The sequence below is a fragment of the Podarcis cretensis genome, assembly GCF_951804945.1.
Source record: "Podarcis cretensis genome assembly, chromosome: 3".
NCBI classification, from domain to species: Eukaryota; Metazoa; Chordata; class Lepidosauria; order Squamata; family Lacertidae; genus Podarcis; species Podarcis cretensis.
The window spans coordinates 1,770,931-1,787,336 of record NC_137172.1 but is presented as its reverse complement, the minus strand read 5'-3'; the positions used below and the strand labels follow the sequence as shown (position 1 = coordinate 1,787,336).

The 16,406-nt window shown below is 46.8% G+C and overlaps 1 long non-coding RNA gene across 1 annotated transcript in view; it reads left to right on the top strand.

Annotated features, from left to right (window-relative positions):
• Window positions 1-16,406, top strand: part of LOC307212073 — a 198,262-nt gene that overhangs the window by 27,633 nt on the left and 154,223 nt on the right. The gene's annotated exons all lie outside the window — the stretch shown is intronic.

The following is a 16,406-nucleotide window of genomic DNA, read 5'->3' as shown; positions in this document are numbered from 1 at the left end:
CAAGATGGGAGCAAGCTTGTCTTTGCTGCTCTGGAGGGTAGGACTCGAACCCATGGCTTCAAGTTACAAGAAAGGAGATTTCCACTAAATATTAGGAAGAACTTTGTGATAGTAACAGCCGTTCGACAGCGGAACGGATGTTCTCGGAAGGCAGACTCTCCTCAGTTGGAATTTTTTAAAGCAGAGATTGAATGGTCATCTGCCAGAGATTCTTCAGCTGCCATTGCAGAGGGTTGGGCTAGAGGATCTTCAGGGGTCCCTTCCAACTGTACAATTCTACGATTCCGTGATTCATTCCTACCTGGAAATACAATGAATCATACAAAGCGGATGTTCTGCCCCTTAGCTCTGCCCCCCTTCCCTTTTCCCACTCTTTTCTCACTCTTTATAGCATCTGCGCCTGGGATGAACACCAGAGCGTGCATACAAGTTTCCTGGCATTGTGTCAATGGCTGAAGAAGAAGAGTTTGGATTTGATATCCCGCTTTCTCACTACCCGAAGGAGTCTCAAAGCGGCTGACATTCTCCTTTCCCTTCCTCCCCCACAACAAACACTCTGTGGGGTGAGTGGGGCTGAGAGACTTCAGAGAAGTGGGACTGGCCCAAGGTCACCCAGCAGCTGCATGTGGAGGAGCGGGGAAGCGAACCCGGTTCCCCAGATTACGAGTCCACCGCTCTGAACCACTACACCACACTGGCTCTCTTATGATGATGGTCACTGTGGCGTTTTGCCCGCCTAGGTGTGTGACATCATACTGGGTTCAACAGGAAAGGGTTAACTAATTGTAAAATGACTAACCTATAGGAACCCAGGGGGAGGAGTTAGAGTTAGAGTTGTTAAGAAGTCAGTCTGGAGTTAGGGAAAAGAGAGGGAGGATAAGGCTGTGGGTTGGGCTAGTCTGATGTGGGAGAGTGAGAGAATCTGTTATTTTATTTTTTTTAAAGAATATTTATTAAAATTTTACAAAGTCATAAGTACAAAAATACATAGTAAAACAAAAAAAGAAAAAACTCTCAAACGAAAAGACAAGGTACAAAAAACAAGAGAAATAGAAAAATAGAAAAAAGAAAGTTAAAAACAAATCCATTTTTTATAACTTTAAACTCATTAGCTTATTTCTTTGACTTCCTCACACCTCCCCTTTTTGTATTCCCATTAATATATTCAAATCAGCAAATCCTTACCCTCTTTCATTTATCTAAACATATTATAACTCTATATCTTCACCCATTATCAATTCATTTGTGCATACTCTTTTTAACTTTGTTGCTAATGCCACTTATTTTCAATCCAACATCATTTTAACATTCATTAATTTTACAGTGTTTCTGCAAGTAATCTTTAAATTTCTTCCAATCTTCTTCCACCAACTCCTCTCCCAGGTCTCGGATTCTGCCAGTCATTTCCGCCAATTCCATATAGTCCATCACCTTCATCTGCCATTCTTCCAGGGTGGGCAGATCTTGTGTCTTCCAATACTTTGCAATAAGTATTCTTGCTGCCGTTGTTGCATACATAAAAAAGGTTCTATCCTTTTTTGGCACCAATTGGCCGACCATACCCAAGAGAAAGGCCTCTGGTTTCTTCGTGAGAGAATCTGTTAAGAGGAGTCAAGCAGTTGAGATAATCAGTCAGAAGGTATTAGGAAGCTATAGGCCACTAAAGAAACTAAAGTTAAGAAACTGACAAGAATATTATCTGAGAAACCATAAACTTGTTAACACTTATAAAATAAACTTGTTTATTTGGTTCAATTTTAACAACTGTCTGGACTCAGTGTGTACCTGAGAGTAACGGATTGGTGGCAGCGGGGAAGCGAGCACAGTGGTGGCACAGGGATCAATAGACCGTTAAACGTCCGAGGACCCTGTGTGATGGCCACAGTCACCATTCGGGACATGTCCAGCAGCTGTCAGGGCAACTGCTGAGGCTTCCATACATTATCATCTCCATTTTACACATGACTTGGGAAGACAGGCGAACTAATGCCTGTGTACTGGAAGAAGCAAGGATCACCAGTCTTGAAGCAATGATTCTTCAACATCAACTTCGTTGGACTGGTCATGTTGTGCGGATGCCTGATTATTGTCTTCCAAAGCAACGGCTCTATTCCGAAATTAAAAATAGAAAGCGTAATGCTGGTGGTCAACAAAAGAGGTTTAAAGACTCTCTCAAGGCCAATCTAAAAAAAATATAGTATAAAGGTAAAGGGACCCCTGACCATTAGGTGCAGTCGTGGCCGACTCTGGGGTTGCGGCACTCATCTCGCTTTACTGGCTGAGGGAGCCGGCGTACAGCTTCCGGGTCATGTGGCCGGCATGACTAAGCCGCTTCTTGAGAACCAGAGCAGCGCATGGAAACGCCGTTTACCTTCCCGCCGGAGCGGTACCTATTTATCTACTTGCACTTTGACGTGCTTTCGAACTGCTAGGTTGGCAGGAGCAGGGACCGAGCAACGGGAGCTCACCATGTCGAGGGGATTCAAACCGCCGACCTTCTGATCGGCAAGTCCTAGGCTCTGTGGTTTAACCCACAGCACCACCCGCAACACCAACAATTAGGAAACGCTAGCCTGCGAAGGCTCCAGTTGGAGAACAGCCTTTACCAAAGGGGTCATGGGCTTTGAAGATGCTCAAACTCAGGACACAAGAGAGAAATGTACTAGGAGGAAGGCATGCTTGGCAAACCCTCACCGTGATCAACGCCCGCCCAGAAGCCTATGTCCCCACTGTGGAAGGACATCTGGGTCCAGAATTAGCCTCCACAGTCACTTATAGACTCATTGTTTATGGAAGTACGGGTACGAGTGATCGCCAAAGAAGAAAGGCATCTCTCACCTGCCAAAGTCAAAACAAAGCTTTTTTTAACAAAAAAATCCTTCCAGTAGCACCTTAAAGACCAACTAAGTATGTTATTGGTATGAGCTTTCGTGTGCATGCACACTTCTTCAGAGTCAAAGTCAAGGTTCTTTCTCTGCAGTGCATAGCATGAGAGGTCTCAGTTCGTTCAAACCGCTTTCCCTGCTAAAAGCAAAACTGTAGCCACAATTTCTTTTTAAAACACATGCAACTGAAAACATACTAGGGCTCTGGAGTCCCTGCCCTGTGAGGACAGGGAGATGAGGCCATTTTAGAGGGGGATGTGATAGAAGCTTGTTAAATCAGGAATTGTGCTGAGAGTGGATATTATTCTCCCCTCCTATAATTTGAGGGTCACCCCATAAAATCAACGGGCAGCAATATTTTTGCATGATGGATAGTATCAAATAAATACTTTCTTCATAAGACGTAATGGGCGCCTAATACAAAAATAGCCTCAAACACTTTCAAATGCATCCAAAAACAGGGGCTGGGGTTCACCCAGGGCTGTCCCACGGAGGACCTTAAGGTCCACAAATGACAACACTTTGGAGGTCCCAGGTCGCAAGGTGGTTAGATTGGCCTCAACTAGGGCCAGGGCCTTTTCAGTACTGGCCCCAACTTGGTGGAACACTTTGTCAAGAGACCAGGGCCCTGCGGGAATTGACATCTTTCCGCAGGGCCTGCAAGACAGAGCTGTTCCTCCTGGCCTTTGGTTTGGACTCAGTCTGACCCTTCTGTTTCCCTCATGGTCTTGATCTATGGGCTACTTTTAAAAGGAGGCTGCATTATAAATTGCATTTTAACCTGTATTTTAAATTGGTGCTTTTTTCCTATTATGATTTTACTGTAATTTTATTGGTGTTAACCACCCTGAGCCCGGCTGTGGCCGGGAAGGGCGAGATATAAATAAAAATTATCATTATTATTATTATTATTATTATTATTATTATTATTATTCTGGCACCTTAAACGTTGTGGCTGCCGACTTAAGTAAGAGCATAACAAACACGAGAAGAGCTTGCCGGATCAGGCCAGTGGCCCATATAGTCCCACATACTGGTCTCACAGTGGCCAGCCATGGTGGGAAACCCATAAGCAAGATTCGAACACAAGAGTAACACTCTCCCCTCCTGTGGTTTCTAGAAATTCAGGAACATTGCCTCCAACTGTTGAGGCGTCTTGGCTAATGGCCATCTTGGCTAATGGCCATCAATTGCCCTCCCCCTCCTCTGTGATTTTGTCTAATCCTCCTTTAAAGCCATCCAGGTTGGCGGCCATCACTGTGGCAGGGAGTTCCACAGGTGAACCCTGCACTGTGCAAATCACCCTTTTTATCCATCCTGAATCTCCCAACTCTCAGCTTCATCCAATATCAGGATGGTGTCACAAGAGAGGGAGGAAAAACTTTTCTCCATCCACTGTCTCCAATTTTATAAACTTTTGTCCTATTCCTTCTTATTCGCCTCTTTGCTAAACTAAAAAAATCCCAAATGCTGCAGCCGTTCCTCACAGGTGAGTCGCTCCAGCCCCTTCATCGTTTGGTGTGTGCAATTTTCAATTTTATTGATTTATTCTTTTTTTTTAAGTGCAACATCAAAAAATAAAAACCATAAAGCATCACAGCGCAGGAGGACAAATGTACTAAGATACCCTCCAAAGCGATAATGAAGTATTCACTTATACAAAGATTCCCTTTTCAAACAATACAGATTTATTTATTTTAAAAAATTGCTTGCCCATTTCTCAACCTTTTCCAACCTTGCGATATCCTTTAAGGAATAAGGAAACGGCAACTGCACAACTGCACACATTTTGGACTCACAGCTGTCCATGGAGTCGCAAGTCAATTCTGTGTCAGGGCGGCTGTCTACCAGCTCCATCTGGTAAGCAGGATGAGACCCTGTCTGCCCGCAGACTGTCTCACCAGAGTGGTGCATGCTCTGATTATCCCGTGCTTGGACTACTGCAATGCGCTCTATGTGGGGCTACCTTTGAAGGTGACCTGGAAACTACAACTAATCCAGAATGCGGCAGCCAGACTGGGGGCGGCTGCCGGGACCACATAACACTTACATTGGCTCCCAGTATGTTGGCTTGAAAGACCTACATTGGCTCCCAGTACATTTCCGAGCACAATTCAAAGTGTTGATGCTGACCTTTAAAGCCCTAAACGGCCTCGGTCCAGTATATCTGAAGAAGCGTCTCCTCCCCCATTGTTCTGCCCGGACACTGAGGTCCAGCGCCGAGGGCCTTCTGGCGCTTCCATCACTGCGAGAAGCCATGTTACAGGGAACTAGGCAGAGGGCCTTCTCGGTAGTGGCACCCGCCCTGTGGAACGCCCTCCCACCAGATGTCAAAGAGATAAACAACTATCTGACATTTAGAAGACATCTGAAGGCAGCCCTGTTCAGGGAAGCTTTTAATGTTTAACAGACTACTGTATTTTAATACTTTGTTGGAAGCTGCCCAGAGTGGCTGGGGAGACCCAGCCAGATGGGTGGGGTATAAATAATAAATTCTATTCTATTCTATTCTATTCTATTCTATTCTATTCTACTGTATTCATGCTTCCCGTCCTTAATGCAGATGTTTCACTCACAAGCGAGGTTCCTCTTGTCTTTAGTGCAGCAGAAGGGGTTAACTGGGACGACCCCCCCCCCTCCAGGTCCAGCGCCCAAGCCTCACTCGCTCCCCTAGCCGCTGATAGAAGGCAGGTTTGAAAATAGCCTTGGCAAAGGCCTTTTAGTGTTTTTCCATCTTTTCCCCCTCTTCTCCCGGCCTCCCACAGGTCACGGCCCAGAGAGAGAGGCTGACGCGGGATGGAAAAACCATTTATCTCCAGGCTGAGCCCTGCAGCGGGTTGTGGCGGAGGGGGGGTGGCAGCTGGGAGGAGGGGGGGTGAAGTGTAAGACAGCAGCAGCCGCCCAGCTGGCTTCAGCCTTGGCTGGAAACCTCCGACCCAGGTGCAAAAGCAGCCAGTCCATCGTGTGATGCATCCCTGGGGGACCTCTCCATCACTATCGCTACAGGATGGGAGGGTGGTCCTTTGGGCTGCCGGCCTGGGATTCAGTGAGGAGGCCGGCAGCTTACTCTCTGGAAAGAGGGGTGGGCAGAGGATGGCTCTGGTGGGAGGCCCTCAATGTGTGGGGCACCGGCAGTCTCAGACGGCCACTACTACAACAAGGTCCTGTTTCCAAGCACAATTCAAAGTGTTGGTGCTGACCTTGAAAGCCCTAAACGGCCTCAGTCCAGTATATCTGAAAGAGCGTCTCCACCCCCATCGTTCAGCCCGGACACAGACGTCCAGCTCCGAGGGCCTTCTGGCGGTTCCCTCACTGCGAGAAGCAAAGCTACAGGGAACCAGGCAGAGGGCCTTCTCGGTAGTGGCGCCCTCCCTGTGGAACGCCCTCCCGCCAGATGTCAAAGAGAAGAACAACTACCAGACCTTTAGAAGACATCTGAAGGCAGCCCTTTTTAGGGAAGCTTTTAATGTTTAATAGGTTATTGTATTTTAGAGTTCTGTTGGAAGCCGCCCAGAGTGGCTGGGGAAACCCAGCTAGATGGGCGGGACATAAATAATAAATTTTTACTATAAAGGAAAAAACCTGGATGTACATTTCCAAAATACAAAATTTATACGGGGTATAAATAATAAATTATTATTATTATTATTATTATTATTGAAACATTTTGGGGTGAGAGACTACTCAACAGCCCTGCTCGTCGGGGTACAAGTCCCCTGCGATTCCATGCGGTCAGTTAAAAAAGGAAGTTCCAGCCAAGTAATTTGGAGCAAAACAGCGGTCAGTACACCACGATTTTTATTGTTGCGCAACAGGTCCCCTCAGGAATAAGAACCCCAAGCATGTAGTGACGTCCTCTTTTAAAACTTTTAAAAACAGAATACACTTTGAGCAGCATCACTGAGACATCATCACTGAGCTCAGGGCTTGCCGATCAGAAGGTCGGCGGTTCGAATACCTGTGACGCAGTTAGAAAGCATGTCAAAGTGTTTTCGGGGTCGTGTGGCCAGCAGGACTAAACCGCTTCTGAAGCAACGGGACACCATGACGGAAACCAGAGCACACGGAAACACCATTTACCTTCCCGCAACAGTGGTACCTATTTATCTACTCACACTGGTGTGCTTTCGAACTGCTAGGTTGGCAGGAGCTGGGACAGAGTAACGGGAGCTCACCCTGTCGCACGGATTCGAACCGTCAACCTTCCATTTGGCAAGCCCAAGCGGCTCAGTCGTTTAGACCACAGATCCACCCGCGTCCTAGTGTGGCATCACCTGCACGTTGGAACTCCCTGCCTATTGAGTGTGCCATCACTGGAGTAAACAGCCATGCACTGCAGAAGAAAAGGAGCCTCTTGCAAATTCCCAAGAACAGAAGAGACCTGCAGCTGGATCAGGCCAAAGGGGGTCCATGTGACCCCCTCCAACCTCTGCTTGAAAACACCCTCCAACCTCTGCTTGAAAACCTCCAAGGAAACAGATTCTACCACCTTCCACTGTCAAACAGTCTTACTGTCAGAAGGTTTTTCCTGATGTTCAGTCACAATTTCCTTTCTTGTAACTTGAAGCCAATGATTTGGAGCAGGAGAAAACAAGCATGCTCTCTCCTCCATGTGAAGCCCTTCAGATATTTGAAGGTATTAAAGAACCTCTTAATGAGGGTGAAAGAGGCGAGCGCAAAATATGGTCGGAAGCTCAACATCAAAAAAAACGAAGATCATGGCCACTGGGCCCATCACATCCTGGCAAATAGAAGGGGAAGAAATGGAGGCAGTGAGAGATTTTAATTTCTTGGGCTCCATGATCACTGCAGATGGGGACAGCAGTCATGAAATTAAAAGACGCCTGCTTCTTGGGAGAAAGGCGATGGCAAACCTAGACAGCATCTTAAAAAGCAGAGACATCACCTTGCCAACAAAGGTCCGTATAGTCAAAGCCATGGTTTTCCCAGTAGTGATGTATGGAAGCGAGAGCTGGACCATAAAGAAGGCTGATCGCCAAAGAATGGATGCTTTTGAATTCTGGTGCTGGAGGAGACTCTTGAGAGTCCCATGGACTGCAAGAAGATCCAACCTCTCCATTCTGAAGGAAATCAGCCCTGAGTGCTCACTGGAAGGACAGATCCTGAAGCTGAGGCTCCAAGACTTTGGCCACCTCAGGAGAAGAGAAGCCTCCCTGGAAAAGACCCTGATGCTGGGAAAGATGGAGGGCACAAGGAGAAGGGGACGACAGAGGAGAAGATGGTGGGACAGTGTTCTCGAAGCTACCAGCATGAGTTTGACCAAACTGCGGGAGGCAGTGGAAGACAGGAGTGCCTGGCATGCTCTGGTCCATGGGGTCACGAAGAGTCGGACATGACTAAACGACTAAACAACAACAACAAAATCGTATCGCCTCTAAGTCTCGTCTTTTCCAGGCTAAACATACCCAGTTACTTCAACCGTTCCTCATAAGGCTTAGTTTCCTTTTTTAAAAAAATATATTTTTTATTAACCGACCAATCAAATCAAATCACATCACATAAATTCCGAATTACAAAGCCGAATTTTAAATTTTTGTTGAAGGGACCCATATTTCAAGTTTCAAAGGGGGATTCCGATCATCTTCTTGCTACTGCGTTCATATCCAAATTAGTCCAGATAAAGTTCATAATTCTATCCAGTCTTATCTTGCTGTTTCCACATCTCATCTTGCTCGTCCATTTTTTCTTTTTCCTTTATGCTCTCTTCTGATAATCTCCTTAAGCAGATAAACACCAATTATATCCTGTGTGGATTTTTCCGTTCGACCAATCCTCATGTCGTGATGGTTTCCATATATCATCCAGACCCTTGATCATCTTGGTTGCCCTCCTCTGCACACCTTCCAGCTTGTCAACATCCTTCTTAAACTGTGGTGTCCAGAATTGGACACAGTATTCCAGGTGGAATACTTCTGACCAAGGCAGAATAGAGCGGGACTATGGCTTCCCTGGCAGACGCAGGTGGTGCTGTGGGTTAAACCACTGAGCCTAGGGCTTGCCGATCAGAAGGTCGGCGGTTCAAATCCCCACGACAGGGTGAGCACCCAGCGGCGTAGCGTGGGTTGTCAGCACCCGGGGCAAGGCAAGTAATTTGCGCCCCTAACCCCTAACCTGCCGCCGCTGCCAGCTTCTTCTTGCTGCTGCCTGGGCTGGTCGGGTGTGGTTCTCTCCCGCGCTCAGCGCTGCACTGGGCGGCCACTGCACTGTCCCTCCCCCAGATAGTCCCTCCCTCGCTCTCTCTCCGCTCCGCACCGCAACGCACGCCTGGCACCCTCCCCCTCCACAGTGGGTGGCGACCCGGCAGCTCGGATCGGATTTGCACAGCCAGCACTGCAGTGAGAGAGAGTGAGTGAGCCAGGTAGGGGCAGAGAGCTGCGAGTGCGAGTGCGCCCCCCCCCAAATGTTGCGCCCGGTGCGGCTGGGCCCCCCCCCTGCACCCCCCACGCTACACCACTGTGAGCACCCGCTGCTCGGTCCTTGCTCCTGCCAACCTAGCAGTTCGAAAGCACAAAGTGCAAGTAGATAAATAGGTATCGCTCCGGCGGGAAGGTAAACGGCGTTTCCGTGCGCTACTCTGGTTCGCCAGAAGCGGCTTAGTCATGCTGGCCACATGACCCGGAAGCTGTACGCCGGCTCCCTCGGCCAATAAAGCGAGATGAGCGCCGCAACCCCAGAGTCGGCAACGACTGGACCTAACGGTCAGGGGTCCCTTTACCTTTTCTTTCTTTTCTGCCTTATCAGCCACTTTTCTTTTTTGCACTGCTTTCGAGGGACCCAAACTGAGAAGTGGCACAGAGGATGGCAAAGAATAGGCTTCTTCCAGGGAATTTTGCACTCGTCTGTGTTCTCAGTCTGCAAGGCAGCTCACAGCGGCACTGCAACCTCCCCCCCTGCTGGTCCAGCGCATCAGCGCAGCCTTGGTTGGCTGCACATTGAGAGTGCAACTAATTGCTTCACCTGAACCAGCTCAGGGGTGGTGCAAGTTTGTGCACCTGGACATGACGACATTGACAGGAATCCACAACCCACGTTTCAGTGCTGAAGCGAGTGCAACAAGAATTGCAAGGGCTGTCATGACTCTAGGAACGCCTTGCCCTTGTGCAACTTCAAAAAAGTTTTGTATTTGTTCATTGCGGTTTATTTATTCCACCTTTCCTCCAGGGAGTTTGAGGTGGCCGACATGACTTTCCTCCTCCCCAGTTTATCTCTCAAGAACCCTGTGAGGTAGTTTAGCCTGGGAAGTCGAGGCCAGTCCCAACCAGTGAGCTTCATGGCTGAGTGGGGATTTGAAACCCAGATCTCCCAGGTCCTAGTCCAACACTCTAACCCAGGCAAAGGCAAACTCGGCCCCCCAGATGTTTTGGGACTACAATTCCCATCATCCCTGATCACTGGTCCTGCTAGCTAGGGATCATGGGAGTTGTAGTCCCAAAACATCTGGAGGCCCGAGTTTGCCCATGCCTGCTCTAACCACTGCACCACACTGCCTCCCAAGGAGTTTCTCTTTCATTTCACCCACCTGATTTGTTTCCATCAAGTCCCTTTAATCAGGAAGACCGCACCTTGGCGAAGGCCGGTAGAAGCTTAATGGAAAATGGATTTGCTTTATTACAGTGTTTCCCAACCTTGTGCCTCCAGCTGTTTTTGAACTACAACTCCCATCATCCCTGACTAGCAAGACCAGTGGCAAGGGATGATGGGAATTGTAGTCCAAAAACAGCTGGAGGCACAAGGTTGGGAAACACTGCTTTATTAAATATGTTTCATCCATAGGATAGGATAGGCTTCTCACCATCACAAGAACACAAGAAGTGCTCTGCCGGATCAGGCCAGCGGCTCATCGAGTCCAGAATCCTGTTCTCACAGTGGCCAACCAGATGCCCATTATGGGAAACCCGCAAGCAGGATTCGAACACAAGAGCGACAGTTGTGCATTCAGAAGCACTGCTGCCTCGATAACAGTGGAGGCAGAACGCAGCCATCCTGGCCAGTTGCCATCAACAGCCTGTCATGAAAATTCAACTCAGTGTTGATCCAGAGCAGATTCCAACATATAGTTAGGAGAGCAGAAATTAAACATGTTGCAGGATTCCCCCAAAATAGACCAGAGGCCATTGTATTTCATCCAGCAGAGCTTTACTGCTATGGAAGGCAAATGAGAATAATTGGTCAAAAATCCAATACAATGGTACCTCAGGTTAAGAACTTAATTCATTCTGGAGGTCCGTTCTTAACCTGAAACTGTTCTTAACCTGAAGCACCACTTTAGCTAATGCAGCCTCCTGCTGCTGCCAGAGCACGATTTCTGTTCTCATCCTGAAGCAAAGTTCTTAACCCGAGGTACTATTTCTGGGTTAGCAGAGTCTGTAACCTGAAGCGTCTGTAACCTGAAGCGTCTGTAACCCGAGGGACCACTGTACAGTCATACCTCATGTTACGTCCGCTTCACGTTGTTCTTTCAGGTTACGTCCCGTGGCAACCCGGAAGTACCGGAAAGGGTTACTTCCGGGTTTCGCCGCTCGCACATGCGCGGAAGTGCAAAATGATGTCATGCGCAGAAGTGGCGAATCGCAACCTGTGTGTGCGCAGATGCGCTGCTGTGGGTTGTGTTCTTTTCATGTTCTGAAGGGGCCTCTGGAATGGATTCCGTTCGCAGCCAGAGGCACCACTGTACATTCAGGATCGGCACAGTCCATAAGAAATCCGGTTGCAGCAGACTTAACTTAAACTTACAATAACTTATAATAAGTCTAAACCTTAACGCTAAGCATACTATGTACAGAACACCACACCAGAAGGGGGAGAGAGAGAGAGAGAGAGAGAGAGAGAGAGAGAGAGAGAGTGAAACCCGGGCTCCTTCTGGCCCTGCTTTTATAGTTAGCATGAGCTTTACAGAAGAGAAAGCAGGACCAGTTGAAGGCAGCTGTACTCATCTTCTCGGAAGGAATATCCCAAACATCAGGAACCTTCTGCTTGTTTCTTTCACGCAGAGAAGCTTCCAGAACCCTCTTGAATTAATTAGAATGGGAAATATCTCTACACATCAGATCCATACTTTCTGCACTAAGAAATGCAAACTGACACAGCCGTCTCTTTCTCCATGAATTTGTCTAATCCTCTTTTAAAGCCATCCAAGTTGGTGATCCTTACTGCCTCCTGTGGCAGGGAGTTCCACAGTTTCAACTTTGCGCTGCATGAAAATATCCTTTTGTTTGTTCTTTCCGATAGTCTTATCTTGCCACTTTATCTTCTGATAGTCTTATCATGCCACTTTATCTATCAAATGATATTATAGTCTGTCTTTAGTTCCTTCCCCCCTCACAACCCTGATACCTTACTGCTCGATTACTTCTCTAGCGGTGGTTCCCAGATTGCTTCACTTAGAGCTTATCATGCGATTGCCTCAGGGCTTGAAAACCTCCGGCAAAGGAGAGTCCGCTATCTCCAGAGGAAGTCTGTTCCGCTATCAAACAGCTCTTACCATCAGAAAGTTCTTAATGTTTAATCAAATCTCCTTTCTTGTAACTTGAATCAATCGGTTCACGTGCTCACCTCCACAGCAGGAGAAAACAAGCTTCCTCGATACTCCATGTGAGAGTCCTTGAGATATCTGAATACGGCTCTTAAATCTCCTCTCAGTCTCCTCTTTTCCAGGCTAAGCATACCCAACTCCTTCAACTGTTCCTCATAAGGCTTAGTTTCCAGACCCTTGATCCTCTTGGTCGCTCTCCTCTGCACACCTTCTTGACTTGTGGTGCGCAGAATTGGACTCCAGGTGTGGTCTGACCAAGGCAGAATGTTGTTGTTGTTTAGTCGTTGAGTCGTGTCCGCCTCTTCGTGCCCCCCTGGACCAGAGCACGCCAGGCACTCCTGTCTTCCACTGCCTCCCGCAGTTTGGTCAAACTCATGCTGGTAGCTTCGAGAACACTGTCCAACCACCTGGTCCTCTGTCGTCCCCTTCTCCTTGTGCCCTCCATCTTTCCCCACATCAGGGTCTTTTCCAGGGAGTCTTCTCTTCTCATGAGGTGGCCAAAGTCTTGGAGCCTCAGCTTCAGGATCTGTCCTTCCAGTGAGCACTCAGGGCTGATTTCCTTCAGAATGGAGAGGTTTGTGGACATAACATTATGATGACTGACTGAGAACAGTTATGGACCACTGGTATGAAATTTACGGCATGTAATGCCCCAAGAGAGAATTTAATGGAAATGATTTATAGGTGGTACATGACATGAGTCAAGCTTGCAAAAATTTACCATTTGCCTGAAAATAAATGTTGGAAATGTAATGAGACTGAAGGTACATTCTTTCACCTTTGGTGGACATGCCCAAGGATTAAGACATTCTGGGAGACGATTTATAATGAAATGAAAAAGGTATTTAAATATACCTTTCTGAAGAAACCAGAGGCCTTTCTCCTGGGCATGGTCAGCCAATTGGTGCCAAAGAAGGACAGAATTTCTTTATGTATGCAACAACAGCAGCAAGAATACTCATCGCGAAGTATTGGAAGACACAAGATTTACCCACCCGGGAAGAATGGCAGATAAAGCTGATGGACTATATGGAACTGGCGGAAATGACTGGCAGAATCCGAGACCAGGGAGAAGAGTCGGTGGAAGAAGATTGGAAAAAGTTTAAAGATTATTTACAGAAATATTGTAAAATTAATGAATGTTAGAAAAATGAGGGAATGAAGTTATACGGCTTTAGCAGAAATGTTATAAGGAATTAGGTACAGACAGATTGTAAATGTATTAAAGGGAAAAAACAAGGTTAAAATATGTTAAGATAAATTACAGGACAGAAAACCAGAGGAAGATGGAAAGGAATTGCTGAAACAGTTAATTGAAGTGGAGTACAAAAAGGGAGGTGTGAGGAGGTCGCTGAAACAAGTGAACGAAAGTTATGATATTATATTAAAATTAATGGATGTGTTTTTAATTGTTTTTGTTTGGTTTGGTTGATTAAATGTTTTAGGGTTTGGGGTCTGTGGTGTTTTTGTATTTGTATTGTATTGTATTGTATTGTTTAACTCTTTTTCTTTTCCTTTGTAATCTTTAAACTGCTAATAAATATTTTTTTTTAAAAAAAAAAAAACAGAATGGAGAGGTTTTATCTTCTTGCAGTCCATGGGACTCTCAAGAGTCTCCTCCAGCACCAGAATTCAAAAGCATCAATTCTTTGGCGATCAGCCTTCTTTATGGTCCAGCTCTCACTTCCATACATCACTACTGGGAAAACCATAGCTTGAACTATACGGACCTTTGTTGGAAAGGTGATGCCTCAGCTTTTTAAGATGCTGTCTTGGTTTGTCTTCATTACTTCATTTATCTGGATACTATACTTCTGTTGATACAGCCTAGAATAAAGGTAAAAGTCCCCTGACGGTTAAGTCCAGTCGCAAATGACTCTGGGGTTACGGCGCTCATCTTGCTTTACTGGCCGAGGGAGCCGGCGTTTGTCCGCAGACAGTTTTCCCAGGTCAAGTGGCCAGCAGGACTAAGCCGCTTCTGGCGAACCAGAGCAGCGCACGGAAACGCCGTTTACCTTCCCACCAGAGCGGTACCTATTTATCTACTTGCACTTTGACATGCTCACTGGAAGGACAGATCCTGAAGCTGAGGCTCCAAGACTTTGGCCACCTCATGAGAAGAGAAGACTCCCTGGAAAAGACCCTGATGTTGGGAAAGATGGAGGGCACAATGAGAAGGTGACGATAGAGGATGAGATGGTTGGACAGTGTTCTCAAAGCTACCAGCATGAGTTGGACCAAACTGTGGGAGGCAGTGGAAGACAGGAGGGCCTGGCGTGCTCTGGTCCAGGGGGTCACGAAGAGGCGGACACGACTAAATGACTAAACAACAACAATTATTATTATTATTATTATTTTGTGTTATGTACTGAGTTGAATAGGATCCAAACTGCAGCAGTCTGATTGGTCCTGGAACAATAGGATCCAAAATGCAGCAGTCTGATTGGTCCTAGAACAATAGGATTCAGAATGCAGCAGTCTGATTGGTCCTAGAACAATGCAGCAGTATGATTGGTCGGCAGGAACCACCCAATCATGCTCCAGATAGAAGTGAATCCACAACCTGATTGGCTTACAGTAGAATTCCGGAATTAGCCAATCATGTGCAGCCCATTGTGTAAATAATGTATATAAAGCAGATACTTTGAGGGGACATTCATTCATTCCTCCTCACCACTATGAGCTGAATAAAGAGCATGAAATCACTTTGCGACTCTGAGTATATTTCATTCTGAATCCCAATTTTGTCTTCTGCGGAATTAGCTACCTCTGGAGGCATGTTGTTGTTGTTGTTTAGTCGTTTAGTCATGTCCGACTCTTCGTGGCCCCCTGGACCAGAGCACGCCAGGCACTCCTGTCTTCCACTGCCTCCCGCAGTTTGGTCAGACTCATGTTTGTAGCTTCGAGAACACTGTCCAACCATCTTGTCCTCTGTCGTCCCCTTCTCCTTGTGCCCTCCATCTTCCCCAACATCAGGGTCTTTTCCAGGGAGTCTTCTCTTCTCATGAGGTGGCCAAAGTATTGAAGCCTCAGCTTCACGATCTGTCCTTCCAGTGAGCACTCAGGGCTGATTTCCTTAAGAATGGATACATTTGATCTTCTTGCGGTCCATGGGACTCTCAAGAGTCTCCTCCAGCACCAGAATTCAAAAGCATCAATTCTTCGGCGATCAGCCTTCTTTATGGTCCAGCTCTCACTTCCATACATCACTACTGGGAAAACCATGGCTTTAACTATACGGACCTTTGTTGGCAAGGTGATGTCTCTACTTCTCAAGATGCTGTCTAGGCCTGTCATTGCCCTTCTCCCAAGGAGCAGGCGTCTTTTAATTTCGTGACTGCTGTCACCATCTGCAGTGATCATGGAGCCCAAGAAAGTAAAATCTCTCACTGCCTCCATTTCTTCCCCTTCTATTTGCCAGGAGGTGATGGGACCAGTGGCCATGACATGGGCATGACATGGGGCGAAAAACAAAGCTATCTGCACCCCCACCCATAGCTACAGCACTGCCCACTGGTCAGTGAAGCCCTGACCACTGTCCACCTGTTTCATTGGATGCTTGGAGCTTAAAGCATCACTCGGACCAAACAACACAGACTCCCATTGTCTTCAGAGTCAGACAGATAATAATAATAGTAGTAGTAGTAATAATAATAACAGTAATAATTTATTATTTATACCCCGCCCATCTGGCTGGGTTTCCCCAGCCACATTGGGCAGCTCCCAAGATAATATTAAAATTAATATTAATAATAATAATAAAGCAATCAAACATTAAAAACTTCCCTAAACAGGGCTGCCTTCAGAGGTCTTCTAAAATCAGATGGCAACCAAAGCTTAACATTCTAGAAAAGTACACATTGCTACATTTAAAAGACATCAGGAGATAAACGAAGTCCATTATTAACTAAAAGCACTCATCCTGCGATAACGTTAACAGGACACAGCCCGCCCGCACCTCCGGGACC